Source organism: Camponotus vicinus, unplaced genomic scaffold (genome assembly GCF_025532165.1).
Source record: "Camponotus vicinus isolate PSW18456_S1 unplaced genomic scaffold, iyCamVici1.0 SCAF_10, whole genome shotgun sequence".
Classification (NCBI taxonomy): Eukaryota; Metazoa; Arthropoda; class Insecta; order Hymenoptera; family Formicidae; genus Camponotus; species Camponotus vicinus.
In genome coordinates, this window is record NW_028141946.1 from 4,314,878 (window position 1) to 4,336,460 (window position 21,583).

The 21,583-nt window shown below is 32.5% G+C and overlaps 1 protein-coding gene across 3 annotated transcripts in view; it reads right to left on the reverse strand.

The window, feature by feature from the left end:
* Positions 1-21,583, reverse strand: part of Rhogef64c (Rho guanine nucleotide exchange factor at 64C) — a 105,831-nt gene that overhangs the window by 49,744 nt on the left and 34,504 nt on the right. The window contains exon 1 of one of the 3 annotated variants that reach the window (XM_083080498.1): positions 16,973-17,610. The exons of 1 other annotated variant lie outside the window; for it this stretch is intronic. The gene's annotated coding sequence lies outside the window, so the exon portion shown is untranslated. Of the gene's footprint in view, positions 1-11,141; positions 11,651-16,972; positions 17,611-21,583 lie in introns of those variants that run through there. One more of the 3 variants, XM_083080499.1, reaches the window with a different exon arrangement.

Sequence of the window (21,583 nt, forward strand, 5' to 3'; positions counted from 1 at the left end):
AGAGTTTATGGCGTTGTTAGGTTAACATCAAACAAATATAATCGTGCGATCATCAAAGATTAGCTCATAAACGACTTTTGGTGAGTGGGTTAGTCACGAGGAGCACATTCGTATGTTTGTTTTCCTATTGACACACTTTACAAGCGTGGCGTAATACGGCACGTCCAGGGATGCTCAATCCGATCATGCATTACTTTTCAATGGGTCACCGAATAATCCACGGTAGCGAGCTCTCAGCTTGGTATCCGTCGATTGAGTCTCTCTGATTGGCTAACGGTCGCTAACATAGTTTGCGCTGAATCGCAACACGGTCCTGTTAAACTCGAAATCATCGCTATCTGTCATTGACTGTCATCGCGAACAAAATCAAGGCGGAAAACAACAAGGACGCACACGTCACATGTGTTAATTCTATTGTATTCACAAGATGACGAAAAAGGATTTTCACACACTTGTGGAAAGGAAACTGAAAGAACAACAAACGAGATGCCCTATTGTTGGCGGAATCAGCTATTGTAATTGATGCTCGTTCTTTCTAGTAACACGCTGTTGCACTTCATGCCCTTCACGAGTTTTCGCATCGCGAAGTTGCGAGAGAACATGCGTACGATATTTAATTAAAGAAAGATTAAAGAAACGTATGACTCTTATCAAAGTATAATTTATATCTGTGATTCTATTATTATTTTTCTTTTTATGATGTATAATGTCAGACTGTCATTTAATAAAATTTCGTCATAATTCATTGTTAATTTTATGATAAAATATTTTTGTATTTTATCAAGTTAGTACAAAATTATTAATATGTTCTAATTATCAGTAATATTATTAAATTGATAACTTTTTATTTAATTTTAAATCAGTCATACTCGATTTTCTTCATCCATTCTGAATAAATCTATTTTGAATAAAAATGAAATTTAATATGAATAATAACACAAAAGGATGCACTTGTTTCTGTATGCTTATCACGAATATCATTTAACGCACCAGATGCTAACTTTGAAAGTACGTAATTATAATCAGTGCTTATTTTGTTAAATCAGAATAGGTCAGATACAGACTGTGGACACGCGGTGAAAGGATCAGGATTTCCTCCCGAGGATTTGCATACTTGCTTACACGGCCGTGTTATGCGCGCAGTTATGTACAAACTTTTTAGATTAGATAAAATGGTGAACAAGTATTTCGTAAGTTTCTAAATAAAAATAACGCTTCAACGAGCAAAATAAAGTACCAAAATTATTTAAAAGAAAAATACAAATTTATAATTGTAGAAAAATTATATGTATAGTGAATAAATTAATAAAAAAATTCGTATAAAAAATCGTTGCCTCTGTATATCTTTTTATATTACTTATATTAATATTGCATCTATATCAAAATTGTTTTCTACATGACTTCGCATTACGTCAAATATCAGGCAAGCAATCATATAAGTTTCTCGTTAAGTCTCGAAAGTAGAGAAAAAATTTTTGTTCGGTTTTTGTCCGTTCATATTACCAATCTCGCTTACTATAATGTGGCAATTTTATGGGATTTACATACGTGAGATTCGGCGCGACATTGGCAGGAGTATGAATTAACGAATGATATATTCGTAACCTGTTTCCATTTTCTCGGCATGCTAACGGCATGGTCGATCGTCATGAATAACGATTTACCTCTCTAGAAGAGGTGGAATGTTTTCGCACGGATTTCTACCAAAGTGGCGTAATCGTTTCTTCGGACATAATCACGCGCGTCTGAAACGATATCTATTTTCATTACATCAAGGCTGTTCATCGTTTGCAACCGATGAACTTTGCACATTTATCATCCAACTAAAGATAGCGGAAAAGTTTCGCTTTCTGATCATTTAAACGCATTTATTTAGATTGTTATTTAAAGACGCTATCACATTTCAAATGATCATTAATTTATTGCAGATTGTATAAATTGATTACTTATAATTTTCTCCATTTTTATTTTAAGAATATCACGACCAAAAAAAAATTATATATATAATGAATATAAAATTTGGAATATGCACTGCATTAGCCATTAAATTTAAAAAAAAATTTCACACATTCAAAAAAACATTTTTCTTAACATTTTCACAATATAGATATTTTTTTCAATTCTATTTTCCAAGATATATAAGTGTGTTCTCATCACTACATTAATATTTCAATAGAAAACTTAATTAAAATCAATTAAATCATTATTTTGTTCTTCATCTAAATATGTATGTCGAAATATAAAAAAAAATTGTGAAAATCCTTCGAAGGATAAATACGATAATACGTGTTTTACCGATGGAAAGGATTTATTATGTCAGTCATGCGTCGAGACACACTCATCGTGACTTGTTCGAGCGCCATCGAACAAGTGACCTTAACAGAATAACGTGCGCGCCCATTATTACGTGGCGAAGTGGTATATATTATCTCTGCATGTCGGGGTGCATCGTGATACAAAAGGTTACTAGGTTTCGTATTATGCAACCACGCGCGTCGTTACTCCTCCATCCCGGAACGTGATCTTCATTAAAATCAAATTTTTCAAAAGCAAAAATACCGAAAAAATAATAAATATTTAATTTTCAATTGATTCAAAAATCTAACATTAAATTTATGAACATTTCTGCGATTTTTTTTAATCCATTGACATATTGTTAAAATAAATTTACAAATATTCCTGTTTAATTTGTAGTAATATAAAGAAAAGTTGTAAAATACCCGCTATTGATTACTCTGCAATTTGTTAAAATTTATATCAAAATATATTCAATATTAAATCAATGTCATTTGTAAAAACGTAATATCATATAAATGTAAAAATTTATAATTTTGCATAGTCCAAGAAACATACATTAACAAACTTTATTAATATTAGGAATAATAATAAGAAACATAATAATAAGGCATAAATCAAAAATAATAGTAAATGTTAAAAATTATTCAAGGTACTTATCGAAACATCTATCGAAGTTTTAAATTCCGATTACGCAAGAAAGATAACGTATAAATGCAAACCACAAACCCATGGTCGTGACAGAATCAAATTAATTCAGAGGACTTCCCCCTCGTTTTTATTCGCAAGCTAGTTAATAACCTCGAGCTGACAAGTTTTTAGATCATAGCTCGTATGGAGGAGCGACTAAGCGACTAGTTCGAAAAACGAAGACCAACTTCTCAAGTCTCATTCTCTTCACCCGTTCTTTTTCATTATTTTTGCTGTTGCTATCCGCATCTTTCCTTGTCAATTGTTTTGCTCATCTCCGCAAGTCGCGTTCTTATACTTCCTGCCACGTATCTATCTATCTGCATAAATGATGAACATGTCAGAATTTATGTCAGAAAATTCTCGCGATATCTTATGAACGATGTCAATTCTTCGTTAATAGACAATAATTATTACATATTCCGCCGCAAAAATAACGTTAATCCTGAATTTATTACAACTGCTACATTTACAAAAATTGAAAAATAAATTAAAAGAAAGCTATAACTTTGTATTTTGCGAAATGTATAAATTTCTGACAAAAAAAGTTATAATTATAAAAACAACATTTATTTTACGTAACATTTATAGCAAACGTAAAAAAATGATAAAAAAATTGCATATTTTCTATTTAACAAATTATATAAAATAAATATTTTATTCCGACTTTTTTTTTTGTTTTTCTTTTCGTATCTCTTTTTACAATATATTGTTAGTTTTAACTTTCTTTGTGGAGATAAATGCACTAGATAGTTCCTATTTCATTTAGTACATCAAACTAATCGAGAACGTTGGAAAGCGATGGCGATAAGGACTTCCGTTTTTACCTCATTCTTTTGCAAAGCTTTTACCGCCGTTAATAGCAAACACCGTTTCGATATTTCTTCTTTTTGAGAATTTACTTCGCATGATATACATCCGGAATAAAAAACAATCAAGTTTCGATTTTAATTGAATTTTATTTTGGACACACTTGGTATTAATAATATATAATATAATAATATATAATAATATATAATAATATATAATTAATAATATATTATTGCGAAATATGAAATTCTTATAACATCAACAAGACAAATATATAGATAAAATATGCTATATAGATGTGCGTTATATCATATCTTTTTATTAACTTATTATCTATATCTTTTTATTGATTTTATTATTTAATAAATCGATAAAATATAATAATATATATTTATATAATAAATCGATATATATCGATATATATTTACACTGAATTAATCTGTATATAAGTTGGAGTTTCTTTCGCTTTTTCCATATTGCTAAATATAGTATTAATTTTTCTCATTATAATTAATTTGTCTTATTAATTATAATTATTAGTGTATCATATTATTATACGAATATACTCTTTGTGAGATGAATAGAAGTGACAATAAAGATTGAATTAAAATATATTAATATTTAATTTGCAGTATAAAATCTTTATTTCTGCGTATTAATTTTCTATATATTAATTTTTCTTTGTTTATTCCTGATAAAAATCCCGAATAAAATAACAGTTTTCAAGATCGTGCATGCAAGAGATTAAGCACACGATCACCCGACATCGTGCAATTATTGACGTTACATTAATGTTAATATGAAAACCTTCAAATGAAAACCTGAAATCGAATCTTACAATTGCCGCACACGACGTTCGTTCGAAAGATGCATTTTAATGATATTCATGTCGAACGTCGCAAGTGCGTACGAGAGATAAGACGGGATAATACGCGGGATAAAGCATGATCGTGCACGAAATGAACTCAACGGAATGTTCGCGTAGTTAGAGATTCCGATGTCCGTTTTTTATCTTTCTTCCCCGATACGTTTCTTTCGTGACTAATGATCGCGTTATAGCAACGACGTGCATGTCAGTGCATCCCCCGCGTCTTCGGAAACCTGTTCTTCGTCAATGCTTTGAAGCTTCGATCGCCATTCGCCGTACGTGTCGCGATTCGAAAATTTTCATTTTTATGATACGGAACCGGAGAACGATCGTGGAATAAGGAAGAAAGGAGATCAGAAATTCGAATGCAAAAAGAATTGGGTAAAGGGAGAAAAAAGACCTCGTGACAAGACTTTGAGAAAGAAATAGCCGCACAAACTTGATACTCGTGGTAACTCGGGTATGTACTCGTATGTATTTATTTTGAAGACGAAAACAAGAAACACTCGGATATAACTGTGATAATATCTTCATTAGAACCAACGGAACATTGAACTTATAAATTCTTAATTATGCATTCAAAACGAATCGATATTTCAGCGATATTTGAACGCGTCATCGTAGCTCATTTTAGAAAATAATGAGAAGCGTACAAAAAAATATCTAATGGAAACTTATACGATCAAGTATGTAAGAAGTGAAAGTTATACATTTGGATAAATTTTAATTGGTATCTAGAATTATATATAACAGATAAGATTATATCCTTATCATTAAAAAATGTTTGCTTACGCGTTCTTTTTAAAGAGCTCTATTATCTCTTGAATACGAATTAACTCGAGCCAAATTAACACCTACTTCACAATAACTCTAATTAAACAGTAGGAAAGGTGGAAAACCACATAAATATATTCATCGTTTCGAAAGTGTTAGGCATCTACCGGTTCGAGCGAATACGCGCTGGAGAAAGTCGGATCCGGAAACGGCCAAGAGGCGGTACACAATTTTCGGCGGTGGTTGTCGCGTTCGCTTCCGGCCACGAATTCAGCCTCGACGCGCCGAGGCCCGAACAAAAGCCTTGTCCATCAACTCTGGGGGGCAGCCGAGCGTGAAACCAGAACTTTAATTCACGAATTCCGGTGCGAATACTATGGCGGCTGCGAGAAGAACAGAGAGAGATGAAGCGACAAAGGGAAATTCGGGGAGAAGCGCGCGCTTTTACCTCTCTCGCCCGTGTTTACTTTCTACGGGAGACAATCGAAGGGAATCTCTTCCCGGGATGCTTTCACGATTGTCTTCTGCCGCTTGTTCTCACCGGCTCCCGGTGGCTTCGGAGAGTCAATCGTGTTAATTATGCCGACACAAAGCTCGCACACATGCGTGCAGCTTAATTTCGAGCGCGGCGAAAGTGTTTTAACCTCGATCGCGAAAGTGCATCCAGATGCACATGCCACCACCACCATCACCACCAGTGGGAGATGTTTGTGAGATTGCCCCTTTCGAATTTTTATAGCCCGAGATTGCGCGGGCTCGTTTCGCTCGTGAGAAGAATTTACGCGCCTCCGAGGTCACACATCCTACATTTATATTGTTAACCTTGAAATTAGACCGGACAGCCCTCAACGGTCGTCGCCACCTACGTTTTAGATTGCATTCTAAAATTGTCTCTGCGTCTTCAGAACGTGCAAAAATAAAGAGCCCACAAAAATATGACGAAAAATAACCAGCAAGATATCTACCATCTACTTTCAAGGCTACTGATTTCAAAAGATGATAAAAAAATATATGTATATTTCATTTTCCTCCTTCTCTTTATTATAAAAGGATATCATAGGACTAGTGAATCCAATAATATAAATAATCTGATGAAAATATTAATAATTATAGATATAATTTCAAGCAAAGTTTAAGTATTTCAGGGGAGAAACATTTTTTTATAGCACATAAATAGATTAATATTAAAAATAACAAATATCCTACAAAATCACTAATCAAAAATATCAAAAAATAATGATTAAATTATATTGTACATCTTATTGTAAAAGAGATATGAAATGGTTCTTGTTACGACTAGAATAACCAAGAAGAAGCTGTTCACTCTCGCAACTTGTGGCATTTTTCAGAGCTACTCGGCGTAATTTAGGAGACAGGATCAGGCGGAGAAATTATACGAAGGGGACCGAATGGCGCCTCAATCCAGTCGCTACGGTTTCATTTCGCGATCGGATCAAATAACTGAAATTCATATACGAAAGTTGGTCGCACTTGAAAAATACGAATCCAGGGCGGTACACCGGACCATGGCGTTTTCACCGATACGAATACACCGGCGAAACGCGAGTGAAACGTCGTAATAATTACATATTACGCTCCCGGAGAAATAACTGCGTTGGTCACTGCCAGAAATCGCAATTTTCGTGAACACGCCGTCGTGGAGAAGCTTTCGTTTTCGCTTTACACCGCCATCTCGTCACGAAAATTCACCTACAAAGTGGCCAGCTTTATATCAAATAAAAATTATTCTCATTTCTCATACTTTAATTACGCGTTACAATTCTAAAAAAAGCTAATTTTTTTCGTATATGTATTTTATACACAATTTTATATATAATTGAATTATCAGAAAAAATAAAATTTATGTTACTTCAGGCAAAATGAAACGAAATTGCAACGAGATGAATTAATGCACGAAAATATATCATTCTGACAAAAAAAATACAATTTCCGTTAGATCAAGAGAATACTGCCGCATACTCGATTAAAGCACATGACAGTAATACGATATGAGCAAATGAGGTTGTAGTATACCAGCTAGAAATCCTTTTCTACTTGTCCGTCGCAACATCTTTCATTTCGCAAGATTCTCTCCTCGACAATTTTTATCTAAACTGCATCATTTCCTTCTTGATTCTATTTTGCGGTCAGGACTGAAGAGAGTCAAGGAAAAATAAGATGCAACTCGTGACGGATTATACAACGGAAAAGGAATCGGTTTCAACTTGTCGGCATAAGTGATCTCTTTTTGTTTACATCGTAACATCCGTGTTCGATATCATCAATGATGTAATTCACATTTGATTTTATATTCAAGGATAAATGTTGAGCATTAAATTAGCGAGTTGTTTACATTAAATTTCAAAATTGGTAATTGTGTAATTAAATTGGGTATTGAAAACGAATCACGATGTGCTAAAAATTTATGTTTTAGATATCCGCTTCTGATGTGATTTGATTTTAACGAGGCGATTAGAGATTCCAAGTAATAAATTTATGTCTATCCACAATGAGCGATAATATTCAAATGCGATGTTTTTTTCCACAACAGGAATAAAAACTTGAATTTGAATCTTGACAGTAATTACATTTTTATTTATCGATACATGTGTTAGAGGCTATAAAAGCGCGTAACAAATTGACATCATTACCTAACCGGAATTATTTTCGTTGATTACCGACGACAACTATAAAAACGACGAATACTATCTGTGTATCTAAGCGATGCACGAAATATTCAAACGACAAACTTAGAACAAATGTATGTCTGATGTTTGAACAGAATATCGTCCAAACAGTACGACTCTCTTCTTTCCTGATTTATTCATGTATGTATTAACATACAGAACGCGAAGGGCTCTCTATGGACAATACCATATCGGCATATTTTACATTCTCTAGCAGTCGGTGATAATCCAGAATGATACATCACGTTGCGGGCGCAAAACACGAATTACTAACGAGATCCGGTTTGCTTTCACAAAAACGTGGGATACTCGATGTTATGCCCGATAAATATTCGCAAATGCGTTATAGTCATAGCAAAAATACTGAATTATAATCCGGATGTTTGATATATAATAAAGTTACAAGATATGCACAGTATACACTGCAATGCCAATTCAGAGTCGATTTTTCCTGAATGAAAATGTCAAAAGAGATTACCATTCAATGCAACTTTCTAATTCTCAATATTGTATATCTTCGCGACTCAGTTAAATTAAAATTCTGATAAGAAAAAGTCCACGAATAAAATTAAACGAAGAATATAATTTTGTTAATTTATTTTCTTTCTTTTATTTCTTTCAATAAAAAAGAAAAAATATATGTTTATATATATGTTCTAAGTTTTTATTAATTATTATAAAATTAGATTTTAAATATACAAATATTTCGATTTTATGCGAAGAAAATATCGACTCCAAATTGATCAAAGAATGTATCATTAAAAAACTTTGCAAAATCCTTTTTCCTCTCTCTTTCTTTTTTTCTTTATATATATATTTTATATTTAATTATATGCATTAAATTCTCTTAATATTTACGTTGATATGACACTTGGATTATTTAAATAAATATATGATTCGTTTCTTAATGTGAAGTAACCGTTAAGAAATTCCTAATGATACTTTTATTTAATTATATAAATTATTCTTTTGGAGTAATAAATTAACTACACACATTGTGTTAATATAAATAGTAACAAGATGTAAGATTTTGTAGCTCGTCATTCTGACGCCTTTGCGGAGAAATCAAGCTACGCGAAGCCATGCGTCCGGTCAACGGACGCTTATTAATCGAATAATCTGCTGCGTAATCCAACATCGTTTATTAATCGCTATCTAGACTAGTCGTAAAAGAACCGAGTATCACGTGCCCACGCTCACGGACTAATGAGCTACGTCCGAAGACAAGGAGAAACATGTGTCTAATGAACATCCGCCACGCGATAATAAATTGCTCGCTCACTCGCGCGCCCCGCAAAAAAAAAGAGGTCTCCATGCAAATCGATCGACTCTTTACTGTTCCTGTTTTCGTGCGCGATCGATCGAACTCCGCCAAAGCGTTCCGATCCAATAAATAAGAACGGAATAACCGCCGCGGTATATAATCGTTATCGGTCATGCGAGTCCGACGTTCTATGATCGATCGGAGACAATTCGTTTTGATCGACTATTTTACTCGCAATCGCCTGAGGAAATGACTCTTTCTTGACGAAACGTTCTAAATTACATACTTGCCGTCAGTTGCCCTGCTGACCCGTAACTGTATCGTAATAATCGACTGCGAATTCGTGAAAAATATGAGTACCTCCAATTTGCAAGAAAAAAATGTCGAATTCCGTTCAAAATCGAAACATTAAAATTTATGTATAATAAATATCACTCTCTTTTTTGACGTTAACTCATACAAAAAGAGAAATATATTGCTTATTTTTATTTCAATTATGACGTTATATCTTTTTTTTATTTATTGTAAAGCTATTTTTTATTTAAAAAATGCATATTATGTATTTATCTCTTTAACTTTGAATGCCGTACATATGTATAAAACTATCTCAGAATATTAATTCGTTAATTCGTATTGTTATTTTAATCTGATTATATATAGAAGTAATAAATTAAGATCAAATATGTCAATTTTAATTTTTATACATATTTCGAGAGTGTTATTTACTAAAATTAGTAATTGTAAAATCTGTAATTGTAATTATATAAAAGTCGCGAATGTCGCAATTATATGAAATATTAAATGGCGTATAAAATGAATTCAACGGAAACACTCAACAAAATCGCATTTTTATATTAACATATCATATCGTTTACAAAAAATATATGCGCATAAAAATAGCACGAACTTTGTCCTCTCTGAAAGCATTAATCTCAACAACTCGAAGTAATATTTTTCGAACGAATATTAAAATTAAAATAATATCGACGCAATCTCACTTAGAAAAAGACGTCTAGCTAGGATAATTATATTCATTAAATACAAAAAAACAGCCGTGTTCGAGGACTATAGATCTCATTATCGAATTTATATTATCCTACCTATGTAAATCGATATACGATTCGATCATGATCACGATCACAATACGATTCTAAAATAAGATTTAACCAACCTCTATATTTTCTAAAAACATACATATATGTGTATAAATTTCAATTATTTTATATTTTGTTGTATAAAAACTAATATGTGAAAATTTACTATTTATATTAATCGGTTCTAATATATTCATTTCAAGGTAATGGATCTATAAATAATATATTTATTTAAATCATTCTTTCTTATATATTAAAGTTAATTTGAATTTTTTATTTTCTTTTAATATAGAAATAAAAAATAAATTTAAGTATATCAAGTAATTTATAAGAATAAATAGAAAATATTTTTGATTGCTATATCTATTATCTCTGATTCTCCGTTTTTTCTAATATATTTTTCTCTTATACATCAATGAGCTATATTAATCTGATATTCGCAAAAATCTATTACCTTGAAAAGTGTCAATTTTATATTACAAATATTTGTTATTACATACATATAAAATATTTTATATACAATATATTTCAAAATAAAAAAATAATAAATATTTTACATATATTAGATTATATAATGATATAAAATAGATCATTACTACAGAATAATTAAAAGCAGAAGCAACAAATAATAAATAATAAATAATTTATAAATTGCTCACCACAGTTCCATTGTCGTCCAATACTTCTCCAATACGCCTCTTCCTCTTCGTTTTTTCTTTCTTATTCACTTCGCTGTTTCTTTATGGCACTCACACAATATTCACTCGCGAAAATACGGTTATTTAACACACGGTACTTTGCACGTCACTCTCGAAGTTGATCGCACACGACGCGAATATTATTATATGTATGTATATACTTTGATGGGAAAACGACACCAACTACGATCACACAAAACTATAATCCTTTCGTTATATTCCTACAAGCCGTTCTGCAATATATTCTTATGTCGTTTGTCGCGGAAATTAATCAATCGCGCAAGCTGATAACCTATAATTATAATAATCGTAGAGCGCGAATAATCATGTATTTGATGTCTTTCGAAAAGTAATGCGACATGTAAAACGTCTCAAGTTGTTACTTGTCTGCTCAAGTCTCGCGAATGATTAAGAATTGCGCGTTATATTAAGTTAAAGTAACGAAAAGCCGTGATACACATCACAATTTAATAACAACTATGGAATACGACGCGTCCTTGATACATTTGACGGTATACACGGCGTACTGATTGTGAGACGAATCCCACTACACGAAGGACAATAGGTGGGAGAAGGGAGTCGGGAAGGATCGACGCGCAGAGAGATGGAAAGGTTATTGTTATGGTAATGTCAATATATCAGTACTGGTGAAGAGAAAGACATATTATACACGGAGAAATAAAATGTTACAGTACAAATTACATGAAAATATATTTCCTTTTATAACATGTATTATAAAATTAGAATGTAACGATATTTTAAGATGTGTATTATTATAAAAATTGTAATTTACGCATTTGTTTTATTGTTTTTAACAATATGAATAATTATATAAAATATGTATTTGAATATATTCAATACTCCTTGGTAAAATATTATACGTATTATAATGTTATTGAATAAAAATATATTTCATGATTTTTCTTACATGTTAATATGTATGTTCCACAATAACAAAAATTATATTATAATTTGTACTGCTATAATTTCTCTATGTTTATTATGTTATCATCAATAAAATTCTTCCATCACGACAGCTTTTAATAGTGATTAAATTCTTTCGTATATAAAATTAATTTCCCTTACGGATCGCGCTATGATTTTTTTTCCTATATTTATACGTTCCGTTACCATGATACTTTTATATCGTTTGTCGCGGAAATTAATTAATCGCGCGAATTTATAATCTCTAATTATAATAATCGTAGCGCGAATAATTATACGCTTACAATTAGTGTCTTTCTTTTCTAAAAGATAACGCGATATATAAAAGCGTCTCGTGTGGCTACCTGTCTACTCGAGTCTCGCGAATAACAACAAAATAATCCTATATTATTAAAGTAATGAAAAGCCACGATACAATCATTTCTTACAATCAATTTGAAAAAAAATCCATAGAGTACGATATATTTGATAAATTTATTTTGAGTAGAGTATTGAATGCTTTGTGGAAATAAATCAATTGTCACGCACTTTTCGGCGCTCGTTTGCGACGTACCTATGACGTGTTACTGTTTATATGTCGCATCCTTGACATTCACGCGAGGCAAGATAATGATGATACTCGTGTATCATCATTATCTCTCGAGATACAAACGCGACAAGTACTACGAGATATCAAACGCGATAATTCCCTACTGAACAATTAGATTATCAATTCGCGTGATTAATTAATTGCTTTGACGACTTGTTGACGACTCCTAAAGTGTAGGCACAATGGCTGTTTATCGAAATAAGTACTTTTGCACGATATATTCATTTAAAATAAGAATCGAAACAACAGAATTATTGTTTTGATCTAATTACTTATAAGCTATACATTACATCTATAAATATATTTTATCATCGAATATATCTTGCATCGCGCTTTAAAACTCTACGCGAATAATCAACAAATATATTTTCGGATATTAGTTTCTGCGAAACTTTAAACTCATAATTTAATATTATTTATATTATTTATATTATAATATAAAATAGTAATTATGTCAAAAAAAGCATATTTATCAGCAATAGATGTCGTCATGGCAAATGAATTTAGTCGCGCGATTTCGCTGAACAAATCATAATTGTGTGATCGTAGTTTTTGCGATATATTCTTTCATCGTAATATAATAAAATTCGCGTCGTGTGCTATCAACATCGAAAATGTGATGCTAAGTGCAACGTGATTATCGTATGCTGCTGATTAATGCACGTGCGATCATATCGTGAGTGTACTTTGGCGAATGTTGTGCGAGTGCTACGAAGAAACAGCAAGGTGAACAAGAGAGAAGGAAATCCAGTACGAAGGGAAGAGGCATTCGTTGACAGCGGAACAGCTGGTGAGTAATTTACACATCATTTATTATTTGTGTTATTTGTCAATTTAATTACTCTGTCTAGCCACGATAGTAATTTATTTATTCATATCATTTTATACATCCGGTTAAAATATCGAGCTAAACAGAGAGTCCTGATTCTTGTTAAATTAATTTTTTTCTTAACGCAAGATACTCTAAGAAATGCGATAGTAATCCCTGTTTTTGACACATAATACCGATCGGTCGTAAAAAAATTCGTATCACGAATCTCAGTTAAATCCGCTTGACGACAGGGAGAAGTATGGAATATTTTATTGGAACTGGATATACTGGATGCTATATCTCTGCCTGCTGTGAGAGCGGCTGTGTTAACTACTCGCGATTGTGAGATATTTGCAGAGTATCCCGCGGGCATTCGCGCTCTTTAAGAGTGCGAGGCTTACATAAATGTTCTCGCGATGCCACCGACTAACGCGGATCGACGATTATCTGATTATATATCGCAATAAACCAGTCAAACGTTTTCAATTATGTTTCTTTACGCGACAATTCGCGTTTCTCATCATTTCGATTTCGAGATGACAGAGATAGATGCACACCCGTATTTGATACATGTATTTTGAAGTTAGCACAAATCTACGATTTAATTCAGACTTACGCGTATTCGCCTCACGCAACCCACCTTGAAAGGTTAATCCCCTCACGTTTTTTTTTTCAGAAAGTCGCAACCTCTCATGCCACGTAGAATAAAATATATCCCAATTGTACGTGTATTGAAGTATTATTAAATGCACTCAACTTCACATAACACAATTACTTAAGATTGAATGCGTTTAAGGATTTGAAATTTATAAAAATTATTATTATAAAATTAGTAAAATAATAAGAGTTGTCCTTAATAAATTATTTGAATCTGTTGTGCCAATTTTCCGCAATCACTTTTTTTAGTTATTTTTTATGAAATAGAAGAAAAAAATTTTTAAACTGTTTTTTTCGTTAAGTAAGCTTGTTAATGTTTTAAAATTCACAAAATTTAAATTAATTTTCGATCTGTAATATCTATCTTAAAATGTGAATATTCTTCTTTTGCCTTTTAGAAAAAGTCAATTTTCGTGTTCATAGAATAAAACTGATTAATAAATGTGTTAATAAAGAAAATCTCTGCATATAAATATATATAAAAATTTAAATATAAGTGTTTTAGTTAATTTTCTAGAAATCACAAAATTCATATTACAATTTAAGGTTTAAGAAAGAAGGAAAACGAGAAAAATAACATTGCCTTAACTTTTGCGATAAAGCCTTTAAAAATATCGATTAAAATGCAAAAATTAAAACAATAGAAATAAGTTGATTAAAAAAAAATATATTTTCGTACATTTTCATAAATTTATGATAAAGTAGTGTCACGCGGAAACCGGATGAGAGTCGGCGATAAAATCGATATCTCTTGTAGAAAAATAATGACCCAGAAATTTAACGACTGTGTTAAAAGTTTATTTGCGAGTTCATTTACTGAGCTCAATCAAGGAGTTTCGTCGCTTTCTCGTCGTGGTTTTAAAAATGATTATTTAAAAAAAAAAGCTACATTCGTGATGCTTAACTGAAAGTCTCGGTCTTGTTCTTTTATCAGGATACAATTATGTTAAATCTGTATCCACGAAAATTGGATTTTGTTATAGACCGTTAAACGCCTTGAATATCGACATAACGGCAAAAATAATTCGCTGGTGGAATACAGGATGTCCCAAAATAATTTTTTTAAATTGGATACTCCTTTTTGAAAATATTTAATTATATTTCAAATATTTTTAACCTCTAAATTATTTTACTTAATGATTTATAAATCATTCTTCTGTGAAACACTTTTATTTGTCTAAACTTCAATTTGTTAATTAAACAATATGTTTAAAATTTTCATAGCAAAACTTTGACTGGAAATTACACATAAAATAAGATCTTTCTTCACATCTCATTATTAATATGAACACCTTTTTGGGGCACGCTGTATAACACGAGAACAGATGGTCATGTTTCTCCAGCGCGAACAATGTTGTGCAAATGATGAATACTTACATACTATTTAAATTTTTATATGCTTGTCTTAGAAAGATTCTGTTGAATGACAGAAACAAGCGTTAGAAAGCCATGAAATAACTTTAATTAACTAGTACCTCTCACTAATCCTTTAACAATCTGTCGATATTATATTATACTTACAAAAGAAGTTCTATTATATCTTAGAAGTGAAGCAACATTCGTAATACAATTATTAGTCTATCTTAAATGATATAAAACACGATGCCGTTATTTAACATGAAAAAATTACGGGAAAAATACAGTTTGAATAATTGAACGCTAGAATGATGAGCATCCTATTAATCGGAGAGATTGGGATAATCAAGGATAATAGTTCTATTACTTGCTTGCGAGAGGTTCTATCGCTTGCAGATTTTATTACTATGTAATCACTTTTGCCAAGAAAGTTTATGCTAAAAATTCGAACAATTATCTCATACAGAGAACGAAATAATTCAAGCATGCTACAATCATTTCTCGATTAATCTCTTATATACTTTAAATCTCGATGTAAAATTTTTCATAAATAGAACAAGTGGAAATAATGTTGTTAATATTGACTTGAATAAATTATGGACAAGTAGTAATTTACCTTAATTTTATACTGTCATTACAATAAAATTTACAATGCTGATAAGATTGCTTAACAGTTATGAAAATTAGAGTAAAAAATTTTATTTTTTTTAAAGCGATCATTAATTATCATTTAATAATGTAATTTCTTAGCAAGTAAATTTTATTTATTTGCAATTAAAACATACTAGTTATACATAATTTTTATCGAAATAATCATAATAAATCTGTAACATATAATTTTTTAAAAATTTTATCAGTTATTGAATTTATACTAATCAATTAACTTGAGTAAATATAAATTTATAAATTTATTTGATAAAATTTATAAAATTCATTTGATATTTTGAAAAATATAATAGCAGTAAAAGACAACTTTGTATTTACACTTTAAATAGTATGTTGATTTATCTAAAATTTTATAATGTAAATATTTTCTTCTACATATATTTCGTAGACATATCTCGCTTCGTAGATTTTTTTATGTACGATAATTTGAATTTTACAATAATAGTAACAAATATTAAAGAAGTTTATATATAATACGTATATATGTATGTATATTCATCATAAAAAATATTTAAAATATTTAGAACTACTAATTAATAAGTATCTATAAAAATATTTATTTTAAAAATACTTGAGCATTTAATTTTAATATAATATCAAAACTCTGCAAAATTTTTCGTGTCAATCATCAGTGCTCCGAAAAAACGCACATTCAAGTCCGAGGACAATGAACTTGCTACGAAGCTGCGATATGTTCTACAATCGCAAAAAGCGATGAATCACGAGTTTGAAGTTGCGCGACAAAACATAAAAATAAAAATCACTTACCCCGCGACGGCTTAATCCATCCGGTATCGTATCCAGGGTGTAAAATGGCACACAATCAAGAAAAAAACAAAAATACAAAACTCTTCACCACCAGAAGCGCGACGCGAAGCGGGGAACACGCGGGTTTGATATTGAGGACTATAACCTAACCGTACTCGCGATTCTTCGCGTACTCGTGTCACCGCGCAATCGCACAATTGTCGTTCCCGTTGAACACTTCGCGTGCAAATATGACCGCCGCGAACCGTCCGTGCACCTCCTTGCTCTCTTTCCCCCTCTCCGTCTCTTCCGTTTTTCTCTTCAAAAGCGCAAAAGTCAAGAGATCGCGATCTGGGACCGAGATGAAGCCGAGTCGACGAGAGCGCGATGAACCGAACGGGCCGGACGTCGGCGACCAAGTGAGAGGCTAGCGGCACCGCCGCGCGAGTCTCGTGACGTCACAGGGCCTCCTCTCTTTTTTGCCATTCCACGGCGAGCGCCTCGACGCGCGCGCGAGAAAGGGGCCCGTCGCGGCGAGTCCCTCTCTTCGCATCCGCGCGGTGCCCTTCTTCTTCCTCGCGAGGTGCCACCGGAGGAGCGTAAACTCCTCGATGATAGTCCGCGCGCCATCAGCCTTAACGTTTCCGCCGGTCAAATTCTTGGCGGTCACCTCGTCGGTCGCACGTTCCCGAATGAACCATGTGACCGTTCCCGCGGATTCGACCAATCACGTGCTCCGATTTTAGATCAACGTGACCCTCAGGTTTTAAATCCTCGAGTGGAGAGAAAAAAATTTGATTGTTAACATTTTACTCGTAACCTTGCGCGTAGATAATAGAGCGCCTGACATACTTCGATGCTTATCATTTTACCTAGACAAAGACTTTCATTATGATCTGTATATCCGACTTGAGATTGAAATCTTTCGACGTGAAATTGAAATCTGTTGTCTTCCTGAAGTAGGTCATGTGTCATATGCTTATACGTTTTATTTAAAATTAAAAAATTATTGCATATTAAAAAATCTATAAAGAGATTTGTCTGCAAAATGTATGAAGAATATGTTTATATTTTATTAAAGATTTAGATAAAATCAACATACTCTATATGAATTGTAAGACAAAGTTTTTGTCTCCCTACCATATATTTAAATATCAAATTTTATCAAAATTAAAAATATATAAAAATTGTTTTTTTTGCAATTTATTCAAATTATTCGATTAATATAAATTTGATAACTTTTTAAGTAAACCCCAGAGAAACAAAAAATCGTGTATCTTTTGAAGATACAATTAACATTATAAAATATGATATAAAAATATATAAAAGTATAAAATATTTTGAGACGCGATGCGATGTAATAAAAACTCATCGAGATCGAGAAAAAAGCGAATTCATCTATACAAAATTTTACAAATCCATTTATTACATTAATCGTGTATCGCTACTTATGACGTGAGAGATTCGCTCCGAATTATATTCCGTACAGTTAGACGCGTTCCCTCCTCCCATCGTCTAGATCGATCGAGCGCGACACCCGTTACATGGGATCGTTCGCGAGCGTTTCTTTCGAGCGGGACACAAAGCGAAGAGCGAACACTTTCACGCGGAGGCCGAGTTTGTAAATATCATGGCCATATTTTCTATCCGCTCGTCCCCCCGTACCATTCGCTCAGGAACGAACATACGGGTCCCCCCGCTCCGCTCGCGCATTATTACGCGTTCTTGCCCCCTTACTTATTCCGTTGCTATTTTATCCCTCGTCGAGATACGGCATTAGATAGACGCGGCCTTCCTCGGATCCATAATCATTGCGTACAGACGCCTCGGCATTCGCCTGCACCTTGATTATCCTTTATTATGACAGCCTTCGCGCGCGACATGTGCTCGAGCTTCGTTAACATACTGTCGCGAATTGCGACAGAGGGATTGTGTGATTTTTGTGGAAATTATAATGATATTATCAGCGTGAAATTAAAAATGATGCATGAGAAAGAATCCGAGTTTTCATTTTTCTTTGAAATTATATTCGAGTGATGCTTGAATTGTATTATTTTGGAATTTTTCTTTTTTTTTTAGATATAACATACGTTTTTTTAAAGGTGTACAAAATTGATTAATTATAGCATATAATTTTCAACGAAAACAATAATATAATTGGCAAATATCAGGAAGGTTAATAAATTGAAGTTGATTAATTAATTATAGTATGTACATAATTAATCAATTTTTAATATATTACAACTCAAAATGCTCGTTATTTGTATTACTTAAGAGATGTAGAGATGAAAAATAGTGAGAAAGAAAGGGAAAAGAATTTCTAGTATACGCGCGAATGTTTTCCTTCTTTCATTCATGCATTAATTCATGCAACATCTATGCGATTACCTTCAACATATAATGTATTCCGCTGATTTCCGTTTAATTAAGAATTTCCTGACATTCGAGACGTATTATCGAGCCGCTATTTTCCGCAAAGCATCGCAAGTTTAAAATCCCGACTAGCAAAGAGCTATCGCAATGTGCGGAAGCGTAAGGCGGATTTTACGATCGAGACTTTTTCTTCAACTTTATAACACACGGCGGCATTGGCGAGTCTCGGTCAGTGGACTTGAGTCATCATCAAGAGAGGAGGAAAGGGAGAAGAAGCGAGGAGCAGGAGGAGAAGGAAGAGGTGGAGGCACATACAGCTGCCCAAGGGGAACGAGAGGACGACCCTTTCTCGAGAGTGCATCGTCAATTGCTCGAGCATTCAGGATACGTTGCAGCTCTTGGGCAGGTGATGCAAGAGCACGAGCGAAACAAGCTGATTCTAGCTTTGAATCCCCTATCACTGTTTCCATCATTTGATGATATAAATACATCACATTAATGACAATATTATGAAAAAAAAGAACATACAAATTGTTGAAATTAAAGCATGATACGTTGTAACGAGATAGCATGACATTTGAAAATTAGAATACGTTCATGCATCATGAAAGAATATGATAAACGTGAATGATCAATCTAATTGAAGAAAAATTGAGAGATATCTTATACAGTCTCTTTCCTAGATTTCAAAGTGAAAGAAGGAATGTTAGGAGATTCTTATGTCGCTGAGAGGATACATCCTCTACTTTATGATTGAATCCGATTGCCAATTTGACCGACTTCCAGAGACGAAATCCATGAATTCACGAAAGCTCGCGTAATGATCGACTTGATATCGCTTAATTCGCAGTCTCGCAGTCATCGTTATCCTGGATTTCTCCACGTTAGATTTACGCGATAGATTATATGCATGAACTACTCGTTTTTAACATATGCCTGAATAACTAAGGGAACGGCAATGATGAGACCAGTGAAAGAAAGACATCGCTCATGACTTGTAAAAGAAGAAAAGCACGAATTTCTAATGAAGAAAATTGTCAAAGAAACAAGTAACTCGATGAAGTGATATCCCTTGAATTTTCATTGAACGCAAATACTAATTGGCAAGAGCTCGATAAACCACTTTCCTGCATTCGCACAATGGAAAATATAATTCCACGTACTTTCTTTAAAAGAAAATCACGAAAAAAATGGGAAAAGTAATTCACATGAAAAGAATTTGCCTCGCATTCGTAACAAGAAAATAAGCCTCTCGTGCAGAGAGAAGGTAAAACTATGCTGGGTAGTTGAAATACTCTTCAGTTCACACGATAAAACAGATAAATTAGCTGGAAGCAGTTAATGGAAAGCAAGAAACGTAAGCTGCACAAAAGGAATCTGTTTCTTTTCTATAAAAAAACGAACTTCTCGTATAAGAAAAATAACATTAATATTAAATTGCCTTAATTGCGCTTTTGCGTCACTTCGAGGAGAAGTGTGACATAGTGTTAGGTACGCGCGATATGTTATTTGAAAGTAACTATATTACAGCGGCATGATCTGCAGCACGAGATAACAACGGCGACAGCTAAGTGAGCACACTTCTCATGCTTTTCTTTTTTTAAATTTCCACTTCTCTCGCATAAACATAATCGCTTTCAATTCGAGGATTTCACTGGCTGCGATAGCGCGAGGCGACGACCTCGCGTTAAAACCTACTCGAGCGAATAATAACGATGCAACTGTTGTCAGAAATTTATAATATAATATAATTTATTATTATAGATATAAATATATCTATATCCTACGTTTTATTTTATAATATACATATTATACTTTGATATTTGTTCGATAATTATTTTGATATGCAGATATAAACTATTTAATTATTAGGATAATTTCAGATAAATTTTTTCCCCAATATCATTAATTAATTTATAAGTACAATATTATTTTTAATATTAATATTATTACAAACTAATAAATTAGCCGCAAGCATCGCAGAGAAATCATTAATTATGTCGTTGCAGTATCTAGTATGAATTTGTAATAATATTATAATTGTATAATATAATTTTACTATAATTTTAATAATTATAACTAAAATATATATTTTCGGCATTTTCATAAAATAATGCAACTTTATAAGAAATTGTTGTATCTCATAATTAAAAGATGCTTAATTACAATGAAATTCTATAGACTTCTAGTCTGCGACAATAAACGAATATCTGTAAACTCAACAGTTTATTTTGCAAGTAACTGTATACGTAGGTAGAC